Genomic DNA, 22,478 nt, shown 5'->3' on the forward strand with positions numbered 1-22,478 from the left:
ACTAATAAGAATTTTACTAAATTGCATGAAAGTTATCAGTCTCTGTGGTAGATAAAAAACAGTTTGCAACAAGAGAGACAACTGGAGCAGTCCTGTCTTGCAGGCTGGATGAGTTGGGAGTGATGGTGCTTGCAGCTCTCTTTAGTGGTTTACAAAGCAATGCGTCAACTTGTTTGTTTACAGAAACCATATTCTTACGTGCTCCACCCAAGTACATGGGGATAGGGAAAATGATCCTGATGACAGAAAGAACAATTTGTAGCTTTGAGAAATACAAAGTTTTTTAGAAGTACTTGATTTTTGTCTTAAGTGCAAAAATGAAAGAAATATTTCTAACGTAAAAAAAAATACTTTTTGTCATGCTTAATATCTCATAATTAAAGATAATTTTATCAAACAGTTCCCCAAAAGTTGTATTTTCTTTGAGGACAAGAGTGAACAACTCCAGTCATAATAGTTTGAGATTCCTTAAAATAGTGATCTATAAAGAAAATGCCTACTTGGCTCTGAATACAGTGTACTGAGCTGTGCAGCAATATCAAGACTGTAGTGGAGCATTGGAAGCTATTATTCAAGCAAAGAGGAAGCAATATGTCTAGCCACATCCACAATTCAACTCAATCAAGAACATTTGTAACTAGGCGGGGAAGCCACAAACCACAGGACAAGCATTGAGTTAGATGAAATACCTACATGAATCTAAAAAAAGGAACTTACAGTTCCTGTGGTAGTGAATACAGTCTGCCTTCTCATTAATCAGTGGAACAATAAAACAGCTGGGATGTTTTTAAGTAGTCTTAGAGGTTCCATCCTCTCTGTCCCTGATACACTGATGGAAAGATCGATAGCCTGACAATCCTGGTCTGTCTGCAAGATCACAGCAGGCCTATACTAAAACAATTTGAATGTATGGAAGAAGGTTTATTTGAAGAAATCTGGATTACCTTTTGGGTGAAAAGAGTGGGTTGAAGACTACTTAGCTTTCAACCACTGTATTGGATTTATGTGGGTTTTCGTAGCAGGGGGGTGGCAGGGGTGGCATCTGTGAGAAGATGCCAGAATCTTCCCCCACGTCCAACAGAGCCAATGCCAGCTGGCTCCAAGATGGACCCGCCGCTGGCCAAGGCCGAGCCCATCAGCCCATCAGGTAGCATCTCTGTGATAACATGTTTACAAAAGTGTAAAAACTGCTGCACGACAGCAGCCGGAAGAGAGAAGTGAGAATATGTGAGAGAACCAACTCTACAGACACCAAGGTCTGTGAGGAAGGAGGGGGAGGAGGTGCTCCAGGTGCTGGAGCAGAGATTCCCCTGCAGCCCGTGGTGAGGACCATGGTGACACAGGTTGTCCCCCTGCAGCCCATGGAGGTCCACGGTGGAGCAGATATCCACCTGCAGCCCACGGAAGAACCCACACCAGAGCAGGTGGATGTGCCCAAAGGAGGCTGTGACCCCGTGGGAAGCCCACACTGGAGCAGGCTCCTGGCAGGACCTGCAACCCCGTGGAGAGAGAGGAGCCCACGCTGAGGCAAGTTTGCTGGCAGGACCTGTGACGCCGTGGGGGGCCCACGCTGAAGCAGTCTGTTCCTGAAGGACTGCACCCTCTTGAAAGGACCCACGTTGGAGAAGTTTGTGGAGGTCTGTCTCCTGTGGGTGGGACCCCACACTAGAGCAGGGGAAGAGCGTGAGGAGGAAGGAGCGGCAGAAACATGTAATGAACTGACCACAACCCCCATTCCCCGTCCCCCTGCGCTGCTCGGGGGGAGGAGGCAGAGAAATGGGGAGTGAAGTTGAGCCTGGGAAGAAGGGAGGGGTAGGAGGGAGGTGCCTTTAGATTTGTTCTTATTTCTCATTATCCTACTCTGATTTGATTGGCAATAATTTAAATTAATTTCCCCAAGTCAGTCTGGTTTGCCTGTGATGGTAATTGCTGTCCTTGTCCTCATCCCAACCCATAAGCCTTTTGTCATATTTTCTTTCCCCCCTGTCCAGCTGAGGAGGGGGAGTGATAGAGCGGCTTGGTAGATACCTGGCAGCCAAGGTCAAGCCACCGCAACCACTTACCTTTTTAGTATGTGATCCTGGCATCTCCCATAAAAATGTAAGCTGTTCTTCCTTTGGTCTGAGGGAGGAAAACTTTGAATGCTGGATGAGTCATTCATATTTCCAGTACATTTCCAGGCCATCTGACCCCTGCAAGATTCTGCAGGGCTTATGTCACTGCATTATATGCTGGCTGAGATGAGCATAACAGACTATTGTAAGCACAGCCAATACTGTCCTTGGGTCAGAATTTGGATGGTAAAATTTCTAAATACATTCTCTTAAAAGGCTAAGAATAGATTGAATAATGGATCTAAATTACTCAATTATGTGATTAAGGGGTAAGTGTGCCATTTCTAGCCAATACTCAAGAGGTCTTAGCTCGAATCTGATAAATTTAATCTATTAAGGTGACAAAAATCTGCACTCGGCCAAGAAAACATCAGGATTTGTTTGCATTGTTTGTGACTTTCAAAGCTGTCTTACCAGACAAGGAATTTGATCTCCAATCAAGACAACATCTTCAGGGAGTGACGGGAAATTTGTCATGCTGTCCAATTAATCCTCATTGCTTTCTCTGTATTGCTTAAGATTCTAAGCATGATCAGTTATCAGATTAAGTATCTCTGATTTATAAAATCACAAGAACACTGTCATTTATTTTTTTTTCACCAAAATATTCAGATGTTTATCATTCTGCCCTTCATTCATACAGGTCAGGGAAGCCCATGGATACTTACTGATTTTCTTTATTATTCGCTCACAGTGCATTTTGAGTCACTTGCTAGCCTCGCCACAGAAACTAGTGTATCTACAGCCTGTATGTAATCTCCTTGCTATTTCAGCTACACTCTTCTAAATACCCAACCTGCTTATGTAAAGCTGCCTTGTATACATTTCTGCCAGATTCAGTCACAGCTCTGGCTGCAGTGTAGACATACATAAAGCCTTTGAAGAGGACCATCTTAGAAAATTCATTTTTTGTTAGCACAACAGCAACAGAGTATGCTAAGATAGAGGCAGAGGTGGGACAGAAGCTAAAACACAGGGCAGACTAACACCAGTATTAACAGACTTTGGAACATAAAAAATACTAGACTTGTATGATGTTTAGTAAGCACAGAGTATTTTCCTAGGCATTTTGAAATTCTGTCTCCTAATAAAGTGCAAGTCAGCAGGCTAGAGCGAAGTTTAAAGTCTTACTAGCTTTTGAGCAGAAATAACTACTGATAGCAGCAACAGTTTGGCAGATATGTGTTCCAGCATTTTGGGATCCAATGAGATTGGAGACAATTCAAGACAGAGGACAGCCTGCTGCGTAAAGAAATGCACACCAGTGATAAAGTCTTGCAACAAAATTCTCCAGAGCGCTATGGGAATACTCCACACAGGGGCACAAACTTTCACGGAGTGAAAGGTCACAATAATGCTGCTGATGGTACAGGCAAGCCTTCATCCTGAGCGTTCATATCAAAGCACGTCAGGATGAGACCCCTACATCTAGGAGATCTGAGGTGTTCTCCTCTACACATCAGTAGAAGGCCTGACATTTCGCTTCACTTACGAAGGAAGTTTTCATCCTGATTAAACTGTTCTGGAGAAATCCTGGATAGCATCAGCTTCTGTCTGTAGACATAGCTACACCCAAAGCTGCTACATACTTGAGTCTGATCCAGTTACTCAGTACAGGAGAAACAGATGGTATCTTCATCTGGTTCCATCTTCAGCTGAATTGCCATGTGATCCCAGTGCCAGCACCAAGGAAGGGAAACAGTCCTGGTAAAAAGAAGTCCAAATCTTCTGTTGAGGGGCCTCCATGCTTCCCAGCGGATGGATAAAATCCCTCCTTAAATCTAGCTGGTCAGATTTTGAAGAGTAGCAAAGTCCAAGAGAGATCATACGGAGCTATAATTTGTAGTTTAAAAGAGAGTGATGAAGGGGAGATGAATTTTGTTTCTTTTTGTAATGTCACTGGGCATTACTGTTTGGCAAGCCCCTAAGTAGGCATTCTGCAGTGAAGCAGCAAGGTTCAAGGATGTGGGATGGGAGAGGGCGTAGTGTTACAAATAATACACGTTTCTGTATCCAAGTAAATGTTCAGCATTTGTAGAAAGCGGTTGTTTCTCTGATTCTTTATTACTGTCACGTGATTGCTGATGAATAGCTGGGCTGAAAGAAAATCAGGCTTGTAAAAAAGAACAGCTTTTATTTTTAGAAATAAATATTTTTCCTCTCAAGCAGTATCTCAAACTCCTTGCACAAAAATTCACCTTCTGATTGTAGGCCCTTCAGAATAGAAACAACGTCTGTATCATTACTGTATAAAGTTGTTCGTAGGCAGAAACATGGCCTTTTTAACTGAATTTAGAAGGTTACCTGTGTCAGATTTTTATGCTACTATTCTGTAGCACATTTAATGAGTCTTATTGTTTTCAGTTCTTACATTTATGCCTCAGGCAAACAATTTATTCTGTGAGCAATAGATTATTCAAAACTATTTTCTTACAGATTTATGTTCTATATCCTCAATTCAATGCCCTAACTCACCATGCATTCTCTACCCCCAAGGTGCCACCCCATCTGGGTAAGCATCAGTATGTGCTATGACTCATCTAAAGCTATGTTAATACAGGTATGTGTGTCTTAGTTGGTCAGTCAGCTGATAGAAAGCATAAGCTGTGTGTATGTGTGTATGTTAATGGCAGATTTTTTTGAAACTTGTAAAAACTGCATTTACCCATTGACACTTCAGTTGAACCAGATGACCTCTTGAGGCCTCATCCAATCTGAATAATTTTGTGATTCAACATTGTTAAAATTAATTTACCTTTGGATACTTGCAGTTGGACTCATCCAACCTGAATTATTTTGCAATTCAGTGCAAAAATTGGCCAGCACATTCAAATATTATTAGGTGTGGAGTGGTAGGGACACGGACTGATGGGTGGCGATTGTGTAAGCCTTGTTTTCTCAGAAGATCAGACTAATGTAGCATACCCAGCAGTGGGCTCTGAGACTAGCACTTCGGTGTTGCTAGCTCAGGCTTTGCTTCTCATATTACCAAGGTTTACTTTCAGCATCTGTTCAACAAATTTGCTCCATACCTGACATTACTGAAATTAAACCTAATGACGCTATAAGCTATTATCATATATTTTAACAATCACCTATTTAGTTTTAGCATAATATAGCATACGTAGGACAAAGCAGTTTTTATTATGGTATTGTATATTTGCTTTAAGGTTGTGGTCTTGTTTTCTTTTGCAGAGAAGCTGGTCATCCGTAGGAATAGTTTTTATTAATGATTTCTCATGTGCTTGTCATTAATTACCAGCTGACACCTTTTCCAGCCAGTCTTTATTCCTAGAATTGCATCATATGACAAACACAACATCCTTTGCTGTTGATGCAAGATCTAAAGAATTCCGAGTTGTTATTCAAGTTTCTGTTGGTAATTTCTTGACATCATACTGTGGCAGATCCTTTCTGTTTAATTGTATCAAAGCTATATTCTGCATGTTTACTCCTTTTGGAGATATTCAGGTTGTCATAAGCATAGTTATAAAAAATATGAGACTAACAATGTTTAAAATAAGGGAGAGATGTCTTTTGTTAGACAAATATAGTTGGGGAAAAACGTGCTTTTCTTTAAATATTTTTAATTGATACTATCAGTAGCTGTTAAATTCTATTATTTTTCCTTTACACTGTTTACAGGATCCTTTTTGGTTGTATAAGGTTTGTTTTCTTAATGATTATGTTATTTTCTATTTGTTGAAGACTGAAAGATGGCCCTGTTTCTTTTGCTTGGTAGTTCCTTGTTTGTTTACCAACACAGAAAACTCATTTATGCATTAATCACACTGTTTCTGCTTATTTAAAATATCACTGGTTCTTCTGTAATTAACAACTGCATTCTTTTTAGTGGCTTCCTGTTTTCTAGAAGACTTGACGGACTTTAACCTATTCGGTCTTTTGATCATTTTCAGCCAAAGTTTTGAATATGTCTGCTGACAGAAACAGATCTACTGGAGATCTTCACCTGTTGCAACTAATTCAAGCCAGCTGCAATGTATTCTGATTTTGTTGGATATGTCAGAGGAGTTCAACATCTTGAATGAAAAATTTCTATCGCCTCATCTCTTGTTTGCCTTTGCGCCAGTGAGATGCTGATCATTTCCTTCTGGGAATGGACATTTCACTGGTGACCTTGTTAGTAACAGGAGACTCCCCATCTGGTGCCTTTGTTTAGCATCCCTTCATTTTAATTTTACAAATTGCATTTGGAATTTTCCTGAGGATTCTGAGTGGTACCAAATGTATTTTATATGACAATGAAAATTATTTTTTACTGCAGGACCTTATTTTTAATTTGTAGAACGGCAAAAGCTTCAATGCCGTTTCAGTCATCAAAACTATTACTTCAATGTAGTTGATTTGTAATTCCTTATTACAGCTATCTGAATGTCAGTCTCCACAGTCCCTCAAATCTGCATTGTTATTACACGAATATTTTACAGGCATGTATGTGCTTAATTTTACTATCCTGAATTGTCTCACTAACTTGAAAGGAACATCTTCCATTCCAAGTAGTATGGCAAGTATTTCACATAAGCTGTTTCTCTTGACGTGTTTGCAGTCAGAGCAGGCACTAAGAAGCAGGGGAAGGGATCTTGGAAAAGGCTGGTATAAAAAGGGCAATCTGCAATGGGGCTATAGGTGGTGGCAACATACTTCTTTTGTTAAACAATTAGCAAGAATCATAGAATCATAGAATCATTAAGGTTGGAAAAGACCTCTAAGATCATCGAGTCCAACCGTCAACCCAACACCACCATGCCCACTAAACCATCTCCCTAAGCACCACATCTACACATCTTTTAAATACCTCCAGGGATGGTGACTCAACCACTTCCCTGGGCAGCCTGTTCCAATGTTTAACCACTCTTTCAGTAAAGAAGTTTTTCCTCACGTCCAATCTAAACCTCCCCTGGTGCAACTTGAGGCCATTTCCTCTCATCCTATCGCTTGTTACTTGGGAGAAGAGACCGACACCCACCTCACTACAACCTCCTTTCAGGTAGTTGTAGAGCGTGATAAGGTCTTCCCAGAGCCTCCTTTTCTCCAGACTAAACAACCCCAGTTCCCTCAGCCGCTCCTCATAAGACTTGCTCTCCAGACCCCTCACCAGCCTCGTTGCCCTTCTCTGGACACGCTCCAGCACCTCAACATCCTTCTTGTAGTGAGGGGCCCAAAACTGAACACAGTATTTGAGGTGGGGCCTCACCAGTGCCGAGTACAGGGGCACGATCACTTCCCTACTCCTGCTGGCCACACTATTTCTGGCTGGCTTCAGTGTAATTTCAGAGCCTGGCTTCAGTGTAATTTGATCACAGCTTTTAAGTGGCTGCTTGAACAGAACCCGGGGTAGGCTTACCTGGCTTAGGTGGAGTCAGATATTGCTACTTTTATTAAAGAATCAGGAACTATGTCTGGGAAGGACTTCAACAGATCAGGCAGAACATCCATCCTCCCAGAACATAATCCACTGGAGGTAACCCATTCCTGCCAGATGTCCCTGCCATCTCTTCTGATGTGTCCAACAACAGAGATTCCTCAGTCTTGCTAGGCAAACTATTATACTTCCAAGTTTTCTTTGTGATGGGAAGATGTTTCCTTGTGTCTAACTTATTTACCTTCTGCAGATTCAATACTGGGTGAAGTCCTTTGGCTAGAATATGTGATATTAGCAGGGAATAATAAATTGGGAGAGGATGGATGCCTAGGAGTCTGGCATGCATATTGAGTCTTTCCAAGGAAAGTGGCTACACAGAAGACAGTGTGGAATGATGCTGTGGGAAGAAATAGAGATGCTGCAGTGGCTGCCGAGGCCAGAAGGGAGGGGTAAGCTGCAATGGGGTAACAAATTACACCATAGTTGTAGGCCATAATCTTGAAGGCAAGAATATGAATGATCTGAACTATAAAAAGGCACTCATCTCAACATTGTCGTTAAGAACTGTGTTTTCTCAGGTTTATGTAACCAAAAGTAAAGACTCTTGAGTTCTAGCATAAAGGACTGCCTTTCACTTCAGTAAAGGATATCAGGGTAAGAGCAGCTCTTTCCTGGGGAGGGCAGAGATGGTTGGGGCTCCTAAGTCAAGTAAGGATGGGGGAGTAACCCAAGGAATGGCAGCTAAGCAGTGAGAGGAAGAGCACTGGGAAGAAAAAAATAATGAAGAAACAATGGCAGTGTTTTATAGAGTCATCTGTGAGGGTTGGAGAGACAATAGTGGCATCCTGTATTAATTAGAAGCTTTAAACCTGTTCCACTGACACAAATGAGTCAGGAGGGTCAGAGCTATTTATGACCCACTGTACAATACTGAATAGTTAAAGTCTGGCCATTCAGGACACCCAAATGCCCTTCAACAAACACCCATATCTAAAAAAATACCAACCCAGAAGTTTAAATCTTTATTACCCACAAAGAAAAGAAAAAAGCAGGGAAAGCAGTTGAGGGAGATTTTAACCACACCAATTACTTCCTTTCTTCATAGCTGCAGTAGTGGTGGTTGTTTTTGTTTTGTATCTTATAATAAAGGAAACTGTTGTATTTGGCAGCCTTTTAGGTGGTATTAAAGATGGTAATAACTGTTCTTTTTGGGTGAAGAAGAAGTTAAGATGATGAGCCAGAGCTGCTGTTGTTACTGTTGTGGTAAAAGCCTGAATCTTCCTCCTAAATGATAAATTTAAGACAAGCACACACAAAAGGGGAAAGGAAAAAAAAAAGCCAAGTTAGAAAATGCACCTTCTGTTTCTGCTCCTGACCTTAATTTACAGCATTGTTGCTAGAGGAGACTGAGCGTAGCACATGGTGACTCCAAGATTCGGCTTTTACGAGCATTGAGCTGTTTAAAGGCATTGCTTTACTCTGCCTCCCTGTTTTCGACTTGCATCAGTGCTGCCAAAAAGAGTGGTCTAGCCAGCTAAGACATAAGCTGAAGGTACAGGAAGAGGAGCAGAAAGAAGAAAATGTTGGGGAAGAACAGGGGCACAAGTGAAAAGATGCGATGGCAGGAATGCAAGTTGTCTTCCAGCAGCTGCATTTGCTTAAGCTGGAGGAAGAGGCAGAATCATGCACACAGTCCTCTAGGCATTGCTCTAGTCAGGGTGTTTCTTAGGACTGAGGAAAGGAGACCCAGAGGGGTCACCGTGGATCTACTTGTTTGCCACACAAACTTTTCATGGTCCTTGGATGGGTACCCGGAGACCTTTCTAGCTTTAATCTTTTCTGACTTGAATAGATAATACTGTTTTACAGCCTGCTACCTCTGCTCAACACTGATGTTTCCTGGCTGTCTTTTCCCTGTCTGAGCTTCTCTCAGGGCATGTGCCTTTGAATATCAGATAATCAGATAATCTGAGCTGCTATTATAGTTTGAGAGCCATGCATAACTCTTCAAATACCATGATTTACCATGTTACTGACTGTGTTTTCTTTAAAGAACCATTACACTTTCTTAGAGCTGGAATGGATACAGGGTAAACATCAGCTAGCCCTCATTAACCATTTTCATCCTTACCTTGGGAGGAAAACCTAATTTTATAGGACAATCATAGAATGGTTTGGGTTGGAAGGGACCTCTAAAGACCATCTAGTCCAACTCCCCTGCCATGGGTAGGGACGCCTTCCACTAGACAAGGTTGCTCAGAGCCCCATCCAACCTGGCCTTGAACACTTCCAGTGATGGGGCATCCACAACTTCTCTGGGCAACCTGTTCCAGTGTCTCACCACCCTCATCATAAAAAATTTCATGAAAGTTTATTTTATGTTTATTTTGCTGCATCTCTTTTAGGACCAAATGACCTCTCTACCTTTCTTTGTTCCCTGATGTTCAAAACAGTTGGTCTGGCTGGGCTTCCACACGGGAGCCCAAGCCCTGTGTTTCTCTTCAGCCAGCAGCAAATGTTCTCTTAACCTACATTTAATGGTATTTCCCATCCTACAGTCTACTTAGTAGTTCCCATCTTTACCGCACAATTTCGGATTAACTGCATGTCTTCTTCATACCGACTAAGCTGGACTGTTGTACTTTGGACAACTTGGGACATGAGTTTCTGCCCCTCAGGCCAGGGCCTTGGTGGGAGGCCACGCCCCTTCAGTCCCTTGGGCTTGTAGGCAAAACCAGATGGTTCTGTATGAACAGATTTGAAGAAAACCAAAGACTTTTTTCAATTTTGTTCAAATTTCTTCTTCACTTTGACTGGAAATAAAAACTATTTCAGTGACATTAGATAGAAATGCAAAGAAAATTGTTTTATTTTTTTGTTTTCCTTCTCAAAGGTCAGAGGAAAACATTTTTATTTCATTATGAAAATGAAATTTTGGGAATCTTTTAAATAATATAAGCATTTTCCTTGTGAAATACTGAGTAGTTTCAAATTTATTTTGCTGGAATACTGTGGCTTGTAAAGGGCGGAGAAGCAATAGGAGCCATTGTGCCTTCAGCCTACAAGACAAAAGGGTTTGAGGGCCCGGGAGGAATTGATTGGTGCCTGAATAAGGGCTAAGGGCTGTTTTGTAATTAGATCTTCTACTGCCCTGAAAGAAGCAGGTTCTCCAATTTAGACACATGAATACATTTTACCACCTATGAACTCTGTCAATGAGAGGAGCTGCAGCCTGGAGGGAAATGGAAGGTGTGCCTGTAGAGGGGCAGGAAACTGCTGGGTGGGAGTCTGCAGTGATGAGTTTGTTGGAGACAGACTGATGGCTCAGAAATGCACGCTTAAGTAATTTTAATGGACTGTAGTCAATGGTGGAGGTGTGAAGCAAGTCAAGAAAAAGGAAGGTTGAAAAAATGCAGGATATGCTGTGATGTATATGCATTTTCATGGTGATGCATCTCTACAGTTGTGAAACAGATCCTTGGGGAGGACACAGTGAGCGTGAAAGAGAAGTGAAACAGAAAAGCTTTCAGTGCACTGCAGCAAGAGGTAAGCAGTTTGTTTCACTCTCTCCTCCTGTTCTGCTTTCCCTGCTTTTGTTTTCTTCCTGATTTGGTTGTTGTTTGCCTCTTTCCTCTCTAATGCCATCTTGTTGCTTGGCCTTCTTTGGGTGCCCCGATTGAAATCTAACTACACTTTTGGATTAAAAAAGGGATTTTCTCTACTACATTTTCCTTCAACAATGTAATTTGACTTACAATGTTTTGGTGTATGACCAAATTGAATTGAAATTTTGACCCTATAATATTTTTTAAAATTCCAAGTTGTTTTCTCCCTTGCTCATGAGTATATACATTATCAAGATAAAGATATTTTATTTTCTTAGCTTTTTCCTTCAAAAATCACTAAAATTTAAATCAAAGTAATAGTCTTTGTGCCTTCATCTTTGACCACCTCTTCTCGGCATACTTTTTACTTCCATTTTCTTTCATTTTGCAATTGGCACAGCCAATTGCAGAGGTTATTTCTGATTTCTAGCTACAACTCCCAGTTCCTGTGGGACATTTTGTAGCCTTTTGATTTCAGTGTGGATTCATCTCTATGAAAGGGACATAATTTACAATCCCTTGTAAGCTCTTGCAATAACAACAGGGAGGAGAATAATATTTTAAGTATATTCCAGTGTTCAGCAAGTATATGGGTTTGTACCTCAACCAAAGCAGTGTCTGGAGCAGCACAGATACCTGAAATACAGTGTAATATATGGGTCTGGTTAAATCACTGCATTGTTTCTTCTTTTTAACTTTTTTTTTTTAAATTAAAGGAAATCAAGCAAACTAATTAATTTGTAATATATATATGGTATATTTTCTTTTCCAATATAGTGATTTCAGTCAGTAACAACTTCTACTGTTCTCACTAATGCTGTTTGTATGTGCATTTAGTTTGCTTCCTGATAGACAGGCAAGACAAGGAAGGAGCAGGCGAGCCTGAGATGGCAGACTGCATTCTGGGGGTAGCAGTTTGGCCGCTAGAGAAGGCACTAAGGAGGTCCGTTTGCATCAAAACTGAATTCCAACCTAGGTTTTTTTTTTTTGTCAACAGTTTTATATAGACATAAAGTACACACATAGCATGGTGCAACTTTCATAAATCAAGTAGTTGAAGACATTCCTTATTTCAATTTCAAAAGCATGCACCCAAACCCCAGAAATTAAACTAGTTGCAAATACATTCCAGATAATCTTCTGCTTTTAGATTTTAGTTCCAGTTCCTGTACAGCTTCCCAATTTTTCTACCTTAATATTGTTTCTCCATTTTGGCATGAATAATTCATCAGTTTGGAAGGAATCGCAGGGTATTTCCAGTAAAAGAAGAAAATTAAGAGATGCAGTTAGGTATTTTATAATGCAATCCAAGGCTTTTAGAGAGGCTGAGCATATTTCTGTGAGTATATTTGAATTCAAGTAACAGGAGCAAGTTTCTCTGTTCTCCGTTCCAAACCTTTTTCAGCACAGACAGCCCAAAAGCTGCTTTAGTTTTGTTCATGGTCGTGTTGCTGCCGCTGTTTCACTGGTCGTGTCTTGCTTTTTTTGCCGACTTGTTTGTCTGCATCTGCAGAGCTTCTCTCCACTGCTCTGTTTTTTAAAAACGTATACATATGAATGCCTACACGCACACACAGACACACACACAGACACACACACACACTGTTCCGCATTCAGATCAGTCACATACGTCTGCGCTATTTCCCACGCTTGGGGAGAACCCATGGGACCCTACAGCTCAGCTGTTGCCCCACCCTTAGCGTGGCTTAGTCCTTGTGTGACTGCTTTGCTGCAATTTTAGCCATTGCTGAACAAAGGGGTCCCTCTAAATTGTTTCCTGAAATAGGCTGAGTGGAAGATAATTATCATGCCAGCGACTTCAGCGAAGTGCTGCAATTGGCCACAGATCAAAGACTCACTGGGAACTTAGCTGATGGAGAACTACAGAATATTCTTTACAGCTCTATCATAGGAAACTGAGTAAAACACGGGGGTTTAGTTCTACTTCTGGAATTGCTCTTCAGGGAGCACTGGGTTGTCTAAATGCCCCATATTTTAATGACATTTTTTAGGCAAAATTTCAGGTCAACTTTCCTAGTTTTTCTTTTCCCATTGGGTGTCTAGTGAATTTGATCATTATTTTCATTATTTAAGTCTGAAGTTTTTATTGAAGTGCAGACAGATAGTGCCTAAAGATAGAATTTAGGGCCCAGACTGCCAATGTGTTATTAGTTTTCAGAGATACACGGATGGTTATGGTGTGTGGAGACCGAAGTGCAGCATTACCTTGAAGTTTGCTACAGGTAGTCCTGCTTTGGCAGACTCTTCCCATTGTTTGAAGTTTCAAAAGTCCAAAATACCTTTGTTAATTTTTAAATTTTGTTTTCTGCTGCAATTTTAAATTTAAAAGGGATGTCCTGTAGGTTCTCCTCTGCTGGATCCCATATCTGCCAGCCTTTATTTGTGACACACATTTGAAATGTATGTAGAGAGTTTTCCTTCCCTGGCACAGAACCCTCCTCGTGGCTGGGTTTACCTTTTCCTCTGGGTCTCAGATGAAGAAGCATTTTTGTCAGTGCAACTTATCAGCTAGCTTGAAACTGCTTAGAGAAGCAGTCATTTAAACAATTTTATTTCCAGAGATTTAGCAATAAATATAAAATGCATATTGATCCTTGGAGCAAGTATTACTTCTTCTTGATGAAGAGCTCTATTTAATTTATACCAGTAAAATCATCTGTTCCCTTGTGATGTTCCTTACCATGAAACAGGCAAAGTTATACTTTCTATGCAATGATATTATCTCTCACAGTTAGGGACCTTGTACATTATGTACTTACTCACTTATTTTTATAGAATTTACATTTTAGCTTTCTGCAAAGTAATGAACAGGCAATTTTTAGATTTTAGGTTGGATGTGCCTTTGTTATATATGTTCTTTTATCTTGTTTCTTTCTAGGTTCTGTCTTTGAATGCCACTGAAAAAGGTATTCCAGAGTATTGCTACCAAAGCCAGAAGCCTCTGAGCCAGTGAGGGATTTGTTTCATGCCCTGTGTCACAATTTTATGTTGTCATTGTTAATATGACAACATGACAATATGAGATTTAGATTGGATATTAGGGAAAATTTCTTCACCGACCGGGTTCTCAGGCAGGGGAACAGGCTGCCCAGGGAAGCGGTTGAGTCACCATCCCTGGAGGTATTTAAAAGATGTGTAGATGTGGTGCTTAGGGACATGGTTTAGTGGTGGACTTGGCAGTGTTAGGTTTATGGTTGGACTTGATGATCTTAAGGGTCTTTTCCAACCTAAATGATTCTGTGATTTCCAGGCTGTGTTTGTATAGATTGTGATTTAGGAAAAGACTGGTCTGGCCTACTTGTGTGTGTGGGAAATGCAAAAGGGTTTTGGATGCCTTCTTTGAGCAGCCAGTTGTTGCTACCAGTAGAGTGCGTAAAGCATGGAGTGTAAGCAGATGCAGGTGACAGTAGCGGAGGGGACAAAGCTACTACTATAACCTACTGCAGAGCTCCTGTATGGTCACTGCTTTCTATTACAAGCTGCTCTTCTCCTGAGAGAGGTGGGCCAGGTGGTGCTTGAGTGTTAGCTCTACCCTGGTTAGGTGCCAGACTATGGAGCAGTAAAGTGGCTTACTTGCAAGAATACTTTTTCTTTCCCAGAGTAGTGCAAGGAAGTTAAAGGGAAGAATCAGAGGACTATGGATCTCTGATGATGTGGTTCCCAGCCTGTTGGTGGGAATAACAGCTACGTACTGCTCCAATTGTGTAGGTTGTGTCAGGGTCAGAAGTGTTTTGCTTCTTGGGGAAAAAAAAAATCAGAAACTGAGATGAAAAGGGACTTTTCCCAACAGTAAGAGAAATTTTCCAATGGTGGCATCTGGTTCATGCTTTCTTAGCAAAGTAAACTGTGCTCTGCACAAATCTTGGCTACTTTGATCTGAGGCATCCAGGGATTTGACCCATCCCCAACAGAGAAGGGCAGCATTTATATGTTTCTGAAGTATTTCAGCTATCAGCTGTCCTTCGGTCTGTTCCACCTCTCACTGTGGCATAGCCATTGCATCCTTTCTGTCCTTTCACTAGGAGTGAGGATGAGGATGAGATGGGTCACTATGGCAGCCCTTTACTGACTGATTTCTATACAGGGAAAATTATTTCTGTAAAAGGTGATTCTTCCTAGAACTACGCAAACCCAGATATTGTAGTGGCAGAGAAACATATGCTACTGAGGAATGAGATGGCACTGTGGATTATCATAATTTGCTTTCCCACTAGTGCTCTCAAAAAGAAAGATATTAAATGCTGAAATACAAGAGAGAATACAATGGAGAACTAGGATATTATTGGCAGCTGGCTCTACAGTCATCGTACTGTGGAATGGAAGGATGCAGGGGTGTGAGGACAAATGACTAAGGAACAAAATTTCCTAGCTGAATTACGGTACTTTCTTGTAGGGAGTATTGTCTGGTTCTCCCACCAACATGGGGGATCCAAAATTATTTCCATCATTCCAAGTGCAGAACGATTTAAGTGTTGAGAAGTCCCCAAATGGATCATCCTGACGGGATGCTTCAGCTGATAGAGATGGCTGAGGATATATTCAGTTTCCTAAAATAAAATCTTAGGCATGTAAGCTTTCAGTGGAAAGTTTGAATACATCCTCCTGTTCTTAGCACAACCAACATAAAAAAATAAAATAATCTAAGTCTTTATTTTCAGCCTTTTCTGCAGTATTTGAAAATACATTTGCTACATTTTCTGCAGATTTTTAAGTCTCCAGTCAGGATCAGTAACAAAAGATATCAAAACAGCCCTGAATTCAGACTGAACTCCCAATGCTGCAAGGCCTTTTGTACAGGCAGACATTTGTGCCAGCAGTAACATTCTTGCAGGACTGTGTCCTTAGACAAGAAGTAATATATCAAATAGAATAAAAGAAAGGAACCAGTGAAATATAAATGGTCTTACCATACATTTGTTTCTATTGTTACTATAGATAGATGAAGATTTTCATGGAATCTAAAGGACTACATTTTTGGCTACAGCACGACAAGCTGTTTTATGTATGAGCTGTATGTAATTATATTGAAAACAAACTTTGCTTCAAGAACATTTTTGGCTCCACTGTGCAATAACACAAAGAGCCTTTGTTATGCTCTCAGCAGAGTTATTTATGGATTGCAAAGGACTTAGTAAAGGACAGTTTCATCTGATGGTATTCATCCACTAACTCAAATTTAAATGTAGTGACTTATGTTCATACAAATCATAATTACTAATATGATCAACCAGACAAAGATTTCTGAAACTAGAAATGGGATTGCTTTGCAGATTCAGACCTGGAACAGCAGTAAAGAGTGGGGTTTCAGATCCAGGTCTTTGAATGAGCCAGAATGGAAAATGCAACAAAAGGCTTTGCATAATTCACATCAATTATAATCATCTTCAGTTGAATTGAAAATGAGGCTCTTGGTCTCTTAAATGGAAAAAAAAAGTCACAGAGAGCAGAGGGAGCTAACTGGCTGTTGGGAAGAAAGGAATCCCAGGGCAAAGTGGGTTTGCAAACATCTGCCAGAAGCTCCTACAGGACCTTATGAAGCTAGATAAGGGGACTGTGCTTTCCTCTGGCTCACCTAAAACTGCCATTACATTAAAGGATTACTTTCAGAAATCCTGCTTTCCCCAGATTTTTCCTGCCTGACCTGTGGGACTTGGGAAGCATCCAACGTCAACTTTCTATTCTACTTCAAACTCAGCATGACCATGGACAAGCTCTTTAGGGCCATATTCAGACCACTTGCTATCAGTACAAACCTTTGGTTTCACAACTGCTTGGCATCTAGGTTTAAGAGTGTGCCACTCAGCAATTCAGAGAACTGTTTATACAAGACTGGAAGACCCAACTTCCATATGGCACCAGTGGAGGAGGTATTTATGATAGTGCGGTTAACTTGAACCGGTCTGAATGTAGCTGCTGTTCGTTCTTTTGCTTTGGCTTCCTAGCTGTAAAATAGATGGTCAGTAGTTATTTACCTGGGTTATTTACCTGGGTTCCTGTAAAATTACACACTTTAAAAGACTATGAAGCATTGAGATATTGCAAGAAGGGAGGTTATATAAATGTAATCCAATTATATAAGCTTCTTCAGATGAATTGCACTTTCATTACCATAACCACCTGCTACGTCCTTGTTGTTTATTCATGCTATTAGTAGCTGCAGAGACTAGATGTTATTTAAGATGAGGAATCCCAGTCTTATTTTCTTCACTCAGTGAAGAATTTTGTTTTGGTCATGCAAACTGCTTGCAGGTCACATTGGCTCCAGCCGTAGTTGCAAACACTGAATGCTTTTAACCATTGGGTCCAGTTTTCTGAAGAATTTCATAATTTCTTTACTATAGCATCTCCCTCCTTGCCATTTCCAGGATCCACTATGACCTATAGCTACCATCGAACTCAAAGTTCGCTGTGACCCTATGGGAAATGACAACAAACACTGTTTGGATGGAAGGAGGTACATATAGTAGGCTCAGGAAGTAAGTAGACCAACTTGGCATCATCAACAGTTCACTGCTTACAAACTATTCCTTGACATCGTGCTGTTCTTTAGATATTAACCAAATAATTAACTGCAATAATTAGCTGTTAATTTATTAACCAAAAGGACCGGATTCTAAGCAGGTTCTTATTGTTCTGAGTGATCGATGGAGTTGTTCTGTTGTTTCCTTTAGAAACCGCTGAGGGGCAGCACGTTTTCACATGGAAGATATTACTGTCTTGTGTAAGGAAATCTTGAGCTGTGAGTATGACACATTTTATTACTCTAATTAATTCCATGTATCAAGTCACTGAAGATTGTAACAAAAATGTCACTGTGTGCTCCTGTAAATGAATGTGATTTTTGCTGGTTTATGGAAGCTTGATGTGTGTGTTCTCTATGAGTAGAAAAAAACTGAAGAATGTCCTGCCAGATGTCTGCAAAGCACCTTTTATAGCTGTAGGGTGCCCGTAGGATTAAATTCATAAGTAAGTCTATCATATGCACAACACACATTTAGGCACTGCTGTTAGAAATGAGGCCAGGGTATTAGGGCAAACGAATGAGAAGAGCTTTGATTTATTAGCTACAACTAGCTAGCCGAGTAATGGAATAGGCTATGTTACTCAGAAATCTCTACGCTTCAGATAAATAACTGTTTGTTAACCAGACACCCTATTAAAACAGATCCTGTTCTAGCCAGACTATTAAACAGAGCCATGAACAGTAAAGACATACCCAATAGTGAATGCAGTCCATCCTTACTTTTAGTGCCTCTGCTGCAGTTAGCTACACTGTGTGACTGTCTATTTGCCTTGATCCTGGCTACTCAGCTACGCTGCAGGGAAGCACACCAGCCCAGAGGTCTGGAGTGAAGCACTTTGGTCTGTCAGTATTGAATGCTCACCTGTGCGATATGCCCGACTGTTAATAACCCAAGGGAATACTGATTTAGATCCATGATTTTCTGCATATATTAGTGAGAACAGAATAGCTAATCAGGTTTGCAGAGGATTTCTGCATGGTTTATGCACAAAGCTTTGAACTAAGGGCCAAATCCTTGTTTGGCCAAACAATTTTCTGCGTATGATTTGAAAAGTGCTGGCAGTTACCATTTGGACATACTCCTATCTCCTTTCTATCCTCAGCTGAGGACAACTTCCTGACACAGCTTTTCAGTAACACCTCAGGGTACTCTAAGCTAAATATTCCGGTAAAAATTACAAGTAAAAATCAAAGGTCTGAGTTGCTACGCTATTACACCTTGGGCAGGTCGTAACAATTCTGTTCAGCATAAATGTAAAGCATGAATAGACCGTAATTCTTTACTTTTGTACTCCTATGCAGCCTTCCTTCCACAGGCTTACATGACAAAACTGATGAACTATTTTAATTTTCTAGCCAAAGGCAACTGGAGTGTGAGCTGTCCTGGCCATGCTCTCACACCTTTGCAATGTTCCATATTCCCACATGTGGGAAGAAGCTAGTGGGTAAGAGTCAGGCGTATCATCTTTATGCCACCCAAGGATTGCTTCATTTCCAGGCAAACACAGCTAATCCAGTTTCTGTCCCTTTGTGCTGCTGTATCAGTGTGAATAGAATGGAGCACATAAGGCTTCAGGTCCAAAACAAAAAATGCAAATCGTCTTTCAGGTCAATGGTGCAAATACTAATTATCTTTAAGAGTCCTGTCTGCCTAGCAGAACCAGCAGAACCAGTCACATTAAACATGTGTAGCAGTATGAAAGTAGGGTGGAATAACAATGATTTGTCTGAGACAGGAATTCTCATATGAATAAAAGCATCAGGAAAGGCAGTAGAAGGTTTAAAGAATACAGCCTCAATTTGCTGTTCAGTTATGGGGCAGTCTTGCCAGGATAGCAGACAGAAACCTGGCAAGGTCTAGCCTGCAGAAAGCAGCGGCTACAGTGGATGCAGCACCGCATGCCTGTCAGATCAGCTAAATTCTGCCCTATTGTGTGGTAGATGCAGTGTTGTACGGCATTTAATATTACACACAGTGTCTCTTTACCTCTGTATTATTCACTGTGTAGGACAAACATACAATTAGGCAGATGTAAGTACGTCTGGTTAAATTCTTAACTACTAAGAATTAAACTTCGGAAATTCTGCATTCTAATAATGTCGGGACTTTGGAGTAGTGTTAGAAGGGAGGCAAGGAGAAGGTAGTGTTTAGCTATATTTTAAGTTTTACATTTGTTAACTACCTTCCAACTTTTTTCTCCACTGACCTGTTCCTTATAATTTAAAATCTGTTTGTCTACATTGTATACTATGTAATTTTTTAAAATAAGAGCTGACCTGGCCATATTCAAAGAAAAACTTCAGTCCAGCCCTTTTATTTTGGCAGTAAAATAAGACTGAAACATTGCACAACTGGAGACTTCATTAGCTTTGACAGTTCTTGTAAAGAAAACACTTCCTTGTTAAGTAACAAATACAGGTGTAATTAAGTCTGTTCTGAAATTACATAGTAATTAATTGCTCTTCTGATTTCTGTCTGTGTATGCAAACCTGAGGAGCCATTTGACGTTCCACCTTCCCCCGTCCTGTAGCCATATAGAGAGTCGCCAGGAGGCAGTATTTGCACAGATTGCTACAAGCCCGTGTAGCAAAAGTACAATTTGATGGGATTTCATCATACAGAAACAGTCTGAGCAGAAATTATATAGTGAGAAACAAGATTTTTAAAACGCTTTTGCCTTAATAGGACACATCTTTGATTTTCCATGAAGCTGTAGTACTGTGATACTACTGAGAAATGCCTTTTTACAGAAAGCGTTTTTAGGAAGAGCCAGCAGGATCTTCCAGCAAGCCAGCTGACGTAATTGAAAAGAACATGCAAACTTTCCTGCATATAAGCCTTTCCTTTTACAGGAAAAGACTTTCCTTCTAAATGTGGCAGAAGAACACTGCTGCTTGACCCAAAGAATAGTACAATCTTTTTATTCTTGCTTTTTCTTGGGTGGAACTACCCTACTTTTTTTTGTTTGATTGGAAATAAAAATTGATCAAGGGATTTTGCATAACACCTACTATAAAGCTTGCTACCCTGTCTGCCAAAAGGCAAAGAACAGCCTACTGGGCTGAACAAGTTTGGCCTCTTTCTAGCACTCCTGTCATTTGCAAAAAGGTAAATTGCAAAGCCGGGCTTATTTGCTTTTGACCATTTCCCTCCCATGTTTCAGTTGTCACTTGATCTCTTTCTTCAATTGCACTGAAACAATGACATGCAAATTTTTGCAAATGAATGCTACAAAACACTCTTGAACCACCCATCGATAACTGGTAATGCTTGTAAAGCATTTTTTGATCAATACATGTTTGCTGTTGCTTTGTTAGTCTTGAGATAGAATCATGCTTCTTCTCCCTATTCCAAACATACATTTCTTCAATCTGCTTTGAAATTAATTTCTTAGCAACCACCCTCCATTCTGATTGCATCAAGTCCTGTTACCCAAATTTGCTTTTCTTTTCAGATTTACAACTTTACTGGACACAGAAGCTCCGAGGTGAAGTTGACCAAAATATATGGGAAGTCCATCTTCCAATTCCTAAAGTTGGGATGTAATTGATTGCTGCCTGTCTCAGGAGTTGTGTATATACAGAGATATACATCGTTGATGAAATTTAGTATCATAATTCCATGAAATTGGACGTAGTGGAGGTTGATGTCTCATATAAAACTTAATGCCAGATACCATCTCTCTCAATAAAGTGGAACATAAAGAAAAGGTAATAAATTTTTGTAATAAAGCAAGATGCTGAAATAATATATTTTATGATAATACTCTGCCCATCCCATTTCAATGGTGTCTATACTTAAAATAATTTAACGCATTGCAGAATGAAATGAGATTAGTTTATATTCAATATTTTATAAAGTCAATGGACTAGAACAAGACAGATACATGAATCCACTTCTTTCAATGCTTAGGTTAAAAAATGTCACTGAACCTGCCACTGCATCTGTGTATAGAGTTGAAAAAGAAAGCATGAGCTACAAACTGCTTTAGGAAGAAACTTGTGGTACACGGAGATTTCAGATTTGGTAGGATTCCTAGAAAACTCTCTTTCCAAAAGAACGGGGAAAAACTGGGTTTTCTGTGATTTTGTACCTTACTCCAAAATTTCCTTCATTACAAAAAACCCCTCCTTGCTTTCCTGCTGTTTACAGGTAAATCAGGCCAACACCTGACCATTAAACAGCAGGGTTTTAGGCCCTTTTTTGCATGGGGTTCTGGAAAGCTTTGGAGCCGATTAAAAATGTAGCCATCTTCTCACGTGCAGCAGAGAGAGCTTGTAGTTTCTGAAGTTTATGGTTTGTTCAGATCCCTCTGACATTCAGCCTCGTGACTAAAGGTTTATTCTTTATATAGCAAAGACTTTGGATTTTCTCTCCTGGATCTGAACTTCCAAGGTTCAGATCACTTCACTGCTGCTTCCAGGTAAAAAAAAAAAACATAGAGGTAGGAAGCTCTAGGAAAAGATCTGATGGAGGTGATGTCTGGGTTTATGATGAATCACAGACTTGGGGGCCACAGGGAAAGAATGAATGAACAGGGTCTGTGCAATTGAGAGATAAGCAAGGAATGTATGTAAATCTTCAAATGTATAAAAGACTTCAGCAAAGACAAAGGGAATAAATTCTTCACGTCTGTAATGAGCTGGAAAGAAATAATAGATTTAAATTCCATCAAGGAATATTCAAATTAGGAAAAATTTGTTAAGAAGAGTGAAGCAACCAGACAGCCGGGGGTTGGCACAGAAGCTCCATCATTAGGTGTGTTTCCAAACAGGTTAAACAAATGTCTTCTCCTGTGAATAGCTGATCCTGCCTTAGGGTACTAAATACA

This window comes from Aptenodytes patagonicus, chromosome Z (genome assembly GCF_965638725.1).
Source record: "Aptenodytes patagonicus chromosome Z, bAptPat1.pri.cur, whole genome shotgun sequence".
Taxonomy (NCBI): Eukaryota; Metazoa; Chordata; class Aves; order Sphenisciformes; family Spheniscidae; genus Aptenodytes; species Aptenodytes patagonicus.